The sequence below is a fragment of the Coenobita brevimanus genome, chromosome 38 (genome assembly GCF_032717465.1).
Source record: "Coenobita brevimanus isolate Jiangsu-jjx chromosome 38, ASM3271746v2, whole genome shotgun sequence".
NCBI lineage: Eukaryota > Metazoa > Arthropoda > Malacostraca > Decapoda > Coenobitidae > Coenobita > Coenobita brevimanus.
In genome coordinates this window covers 12,603,028-12,609,642 of record NC_136991.1, presented here as the reverse complement: position 1 = coordinate 12,609,642, position 6,615 = coordinate 12,603,028, and positions in this window count along the sequence as shown.

Sequence of the window (6,615 nt, the reverse complement as noted above, 5' to 3'; positions counted from 1 at the left end):
AGTTCACTAACAAAGCTAATGAGATAATTAAGACTACCAACCATCTCGCAGGACTTGTGAACAACATCCAAATCACCTTACCAACCCTGGCTAACTTAGTGTTAATCGCTGAGTACTTACATGCTCTCGACAAGTCAACCACTGCTTTGGAGTCGCATGCAGCCAATATGGTGGACGGCTTAATCGATGCAAGTTTGAATAGGGTTAATGCTTTATTGCTTCTTACTCAAATTTTAATCAATGCTCTTGACGTGGCTATGGTGAAGCATAGATTTATGCCACCTTTTGGTATGAGTCAACTGGAATATTATTACCCATTGTTAGAGGCCCAGTTGACCCATGAAGGCATCCTGATATTGGTACCTATGAGGAATGCCGTAAAATACCATGCATGGTGGTTCATTCCTTTCCCCTTTGCTACTACTAACAATTCACTTGTTATTCTGAATGAGGGACCAGAGGTGCTGGTTGTGTCCAATGACAAAGGGTATATAGCTGAAACGACTGTGGATGAATTTGAGAAGTGTAAGGCCTCATTTCTTGATCTCCATGTATGTCCTGCTTTCCATTTTGTCTTCATGCCGTCAAGGGTAGAGAAATGTAAGATGACTTTGTTGGACACAAGCACTTCCTCTGCACTGCAACATTGCACTTTCTAACCCATTTAAGTGAAGTCAGTTTTCCATGCCCATGTACATGCAAAACAATACTTCTTCCTTCATGAGACAGAGGACGTAACACTCACATGTGCCTCACGAAACCAGTTCTTAACGGTAAAGGGGTACTATGTTGCACCCGATTATTGTGAGTTACACAGTAAGGAGATAGCAGTTCTACCTAACAAGCACCATCTAGCCTTGTCGGTGAACTTCTCGTCACAGTTATGACCGTGTTTACCTTCAGTCAGTGTTTCTACCTTGAATGTGAACAGGCTGTCTCATGTGCTCAAGGAGATACAGTTCCTAACCCACTTGAACAATACTGATTTAGAACCATATGTACGTTCCTATCTCCCTTCATACCTTTCTCCTTCCTATTTTGGTCCTGGCGTTGGTCTTCTACTTGTTGTGGTCTTGTCCTGTGTTTGTGTTTGGGGCTACTATCTACGAAACCAAATGAGAAACCCAATAAATCCACGGATCCGTACTCGCGGATTGCAAGGGGACATGGATGAATAGTTAGCTACCCTACACTTTGGTTAGGCTACACAGTAGTTACGACAACAATGTCGACGGGGACGTCGAAAGGTGTGGCCGAGCGATGTTCTGGTGCCGATATTGTTTCCAAGACTAATTATAGTTCCATACTATTGTTACATATTGCATATAAAGTTGTTTATTCATAATTAACAATGTGCAATGTAGTATGAATGATAAACCAACAAACGCCATTTCACTGTAAGGTGTGGCTTGGGAAAAGACGCACACTCAAACATCTTTTTTTAATCAGAACCTAGAGGAAAGGGAAGGCGATAGAGAAATATGAATTGTATATATGTTTAAGTCTTCTGTGGAAATATTTACCTTGTTGGTATACTTTAATGTAATCAATAGTATTTCATTCAGGTGTATGATGTACATGGTATAGTTATGATTCTTCTATTCATGTATAAATCCCAGTTGTCTGTGGAGGTTTAGCACCTCTGATTTTGTTGACCTCGGCACCACACCTGGTGTGGGGAAGGCGGCTAACAGCAGAAAGCACGTATCACTAGAACGAGAGGGACGTAGAACTCTGAGCTCTCTGTGTGTCGCAGTTCTATCTTTCTGTGGCCAATAAACAGAGATTTAATTTGCTCTATTTCTCATCACCTGCACACGCTACCTCAACATTCCTTCAACAGGATTCTACACCGATTCCCACCATCTCCAGTGTGTGAGAAGACGTTTTGGTGGAGTGTGTCAGCCGGGGGTGACTTAACCAGGAGCAACGTTATAATCTTGCTTGGAACTGTGAGGTCACGACTCAGCTGATATATAATAAATTGGTGATCAGCTGTGGGGTTCCAGGCTGATATATGACTAGTTGAGGAATTCCATAAAGCCTACACGGTTACAGTAGCGAGATTCCTATGCTGCTGATATATATATATATATAGATATATATATATATATATATATATATATATATATATATATATATATATACTGTTACGGAACAGAGAAAGAAAATGTACACTTTAAGTGAGAATACTAAAAATCACTACTGTCCCGTAAAGTTCCAGGTTCAAAACAAAAGAGTTAGGTAAAATTACAAGTTAAAGTTTAATGCTCAAACTAACAACAAAACATTCAGGACTCATAAGGATAATGTAATGGCAAAAAACAGGTTAAATATATGGTTAACTGCAATAGCCTCTATTAACACGAAATTAGCAAGAGTAAATTTACCTAAGTCAGCCCTGATAAAATGAAAATACACTGGGTAATGCTCAGTTAATGCAAGATAAATTATTACAGATGCAAAATATTATTAATGATGGCTGATAACAAGAACCTTCATACAAATTACAAAAACCTTACTAGCCCTAAGAATTAACCTTATGCTACACAGTACAAGAACAAAATGCAATAACACTTATACTCAAATTACACAGCTGCTAGATGGTTGGAGACATCCTGAGCACTCACAACAATAACTGTACAGGGGAGGACAGAGATGTGAACAAAATGAGGAGTAGATCTAAGTGGCAATGATGCAGAGACTGACCTCATTATATAGGGGCCAGCAGAGCTTGATACAACTTGTAAGAAGGACGCGCAAATGAAGCCATAGGGACAAAGAGTTGACAATCCCGCTCTGAACAACAGAAAGGACGACTTACTCTACTATAACGGTAGAAGGGGGGGACTGAGGCAGAACACGCTCGTGATCAAACATGCAGCATACTGTGCGTTAAAATTACACAAAGGATGATGAAATCATAGGCTATGTAACACCTCCCCACAAAGAAAAAGAAATTTACAAAGGAAATTTCTTATTACTCTAAAACAATCTGTCTAAAGTCTAGATAAGCAATCTGCAATGACATTTTCTTTCCCCTTGACATATTGTATGTCTAATGAATTCTCCTGAAAAAGTAGACTCCATCTTGTCAATCTCTGATTTTTATCTTTAAACTTACTAAGGAATTTCAGTGGGTTATGATCGGTATAAATGACTATGGGGTCAAAACCAGAACACAAATAAAATGAAAAATGCTGTAAACCCAAAATCAAGGCCAAAAGCTCTTTCTCAATAGTTGAGTAGTTCTTTTGAGGTGGAGTGAACTTCTTACTGTAATAAGATACAGGGTGTTCAATACCCTGATCATCCTCTTGCAGCAAAACAGCCCCAGCTCCTGTATCACTTGCATCAACAGCCATCTTAAAAGGCTTAGCAAAATTTGGAGTAGCGAGCACTGACTGACTTAATAGAATAGCTTTAAGTTTGTTGAAAGAGGATTCACAGTTATCGGTCCAGACAAATTTAACTCCCTTTTTCAGTAGGTCTGTAAGTGGTGATACAAGAATAGAAAAGTTAAGAACAAATCTCCCGTAATAACCTACCATTCCCAAAAATCTTTGTAGCTCTTTCCTACTTTTAGGTCTGGGAAGATCACTTATAACCTGAACCTTAGCTCCTGGTGGTGGAACATGTCCATCACCAATTACATACCCAAGGTACTGAACTTTAGCTTGACCAAACTCACACTTTGATAAATTAGCTACAAGATTAGCCTGAACTAAACGCTCAAAAAATTTACTGACATGGCATAGGTGATCTTTCCAGTTGTCACTGAAGATTAATACATCATCAATATAAACAACACACCCTGCCAAACCCTCTGTTACAACATTCATGAGCTTCTGAAATGTGGCTGGTGCATTCTTCATACCATACGGCATTACAGAACATGCAAAAGTCTTTCCTAGTGTTACAAAACATGAGATCTCCCTAGCACGTTCAGTCATAGGTACTTGCCAGTATCCCTTTAACAAATCAAACATACTTATGTACCTAGGCTTTCCGATCTTGTCTATGCAATCTTCCACGCGAGGGAGAGGGTAAGTGTCTGTTTTGGTTATCTGATTAACACGTCTGTAGTCAATGCAAAGCTGCTGTGACCCACCTGGCTTAGGGACCAGAGTGACAGGAGATCTCCACTCGCTCTGACAGGGCTTCATCATCTTGTGGTCCAACAGGTAGCCAAGCTCCTTCTGGATGAGAGGAATTTTCACTGGATTCACACGGCAAGGAGGCAGCTCAACCGGATTTGCGTCTCCAACATCGACATCATGCACCAACACAGTGGCTCTCCCCGGAGTAGCACTGAACACTTGCGGGCACTCCTGCAGTAATGCCGAAAACTCCTGCCTTTCCTCGGGAGGTAGATGAGAAAGCTTAGTCTGGAGATCATTCATGATATCAGGATTCTTCCTCAAACTATCACTCAGGCTCATACTGCATGGGAGAGCTTCACTTGCAGACTCGGGTGGAACAGCTACAGTGCAGACTGGATTATTTTCGTCCCGCCTGTGATATAACTTTAGCATGTTGATGTGACATAGTTGCTTGCTCTTTCTACGATCTGGTGTGGCGATGACATAGTTGACATCACTGAGTTTCTTCTCCACGAAATAAGGACCACTAAACTTGGCTTGAAGAGGTTGCCCATGAACTGGTAGCAGAATCAAAACCTGATCTCCTGGCTGAAAGTGGCGTAACCTGGACTTCTTATCATACCAAGTCTTCATCTTCTCCTGAGCAGCTCCTAAATTCTCTCTTGCCAACTGTAAAGCAGTGGACAGCCGTTCTTTGAACTTCATCACATACTCCAGTAGGTTGACGTCATCTTCCTCCGACAGCCAGCATTCCTTGAGTAGCTTAAGGGGTCCTCTTACTTCATGGCCAAACAGTAGTTCAAAAGGTGAGAAGCCCAGTGATTCATTTGGAGATTCTCTTGCGGCAAATACGACTAATGGAAGACCTTTATCCCAGTCTTTCTGATGTTCCAAACAGTATTTCTTGAGCATCGATTTGAGTGTTTGATGATATCTCTCCAACGCTCCTTGGGTCTGGGGATGGTAAGCTGAAGACGTGATCTGGGTGATGCCCAACTCTTTCAGAGACTGCTTGAAAACATTCGACATGAAATTACTTCCCAGGTCTGACTGTACCTCCTTGGGCAGACCAAACTTTGTGAAGAACCCTAGCATTTCCTTAACCAGGTTCTTTGCTGAGATATTTCTAAACGGAATGGCTTCAGGATAACGAGTAGCCATATTAATCAGGGTCAACACATAAGAAAATCCTGAAGAAGTCTTAGGAAGAGGGCCCACAATATCCACCAACACATGGGTGAAAGGCTCCTCAAAAGGAGGAATGGGAACTAGAGGTGCAACCTTTTCGGTCTGATTACACTTCCCCACAACTTGACAGGTGTGACAAGACTTACAATACCAGGAAACATCCCTGAAGATACCTGGCCAGTAGAAGTGTTTCAAAATGCGTGCCACAGTCTTCCTCACTCCAAGGTGTCCTGCCAAACTGGAATCATGAGCCACTCTAATGATATCCTGCCTACAAACACGAGGGATGACAACTTGATGTACAACCTCCCATTCACAGTCGGCTGATGCTGTTGGGGGTCTCCACTTCCTCATAAGCACTCCTGACTTTATATAATAACAAGTAGAAAAAAGCTGACTCTTCCTCACTGAAAGCAGAGTTAGCTAGACCTTTCAACTCAGGGTCAGCAACCTGCAACTCAACCAACTCTTGACGAGACAAATTATCAACACTACGGGGTACTGCCTCATCTGGTGAGTGGTCCAAATTAGCAAGAAAAGTGTCAGCTAGGATAACATCATCATCATTATCCTCTAAATCACCAGTAACTTTAGACTTAGCCCTAGTGACAGCACATGCAGGGAACACATCAGGGACATCACAATCCTGGGTCGCAGCCACTGGCTCAGTAGACAACTGAGGAGCTGGACACACTTGACTTCCACCAATATCATTTCCAAGTAAGAAAGTTACACCTGACATTGGGAGTGTCTCAACCAACCCAACCATAACGGAACCATTAACAAAACCAGACTCTAAATTCACTCTGCACAGAGGGACAGAGAAGTAATTATTCCCTACACCTTGTAAAATTACCGTTTCATCAGAGGAATTAACATTAGAGCCTAGAACACTGGTCAGCATAAGGGATTGGCAAGCACCTGTATCACGATATATTTTAACTGATTTCCTGTCATTACTGTCCAGACGACTGACAAAACCATCAGACAGGAAATTAGCACATGAACTCTTGAGAGTGTCACCCACGTTACTGCTCAAAAGAGGAGCTCCATCATGAGAATTTAAGTTACCCCTCAAAGCAGGTTCAGTTAACTCAGTTAAAGAATTCTGGGAACTCTCAAGGGTGGACACTAGACCAATTGACTGAATATTTAAAGACTCCTTTTTGTTCACATCACGCTGTCTCCTGAAACATTTCTCCGTAGTATGACCAAGCTTACTACAATAAGTACAGTTACTTTTCTGAAATCTAGAGGTGAAGCTGGTATTTACTTCCTGAGAAACATCATCTTTATTCTCTTTCCTGTTACCTGTACTCTGAGT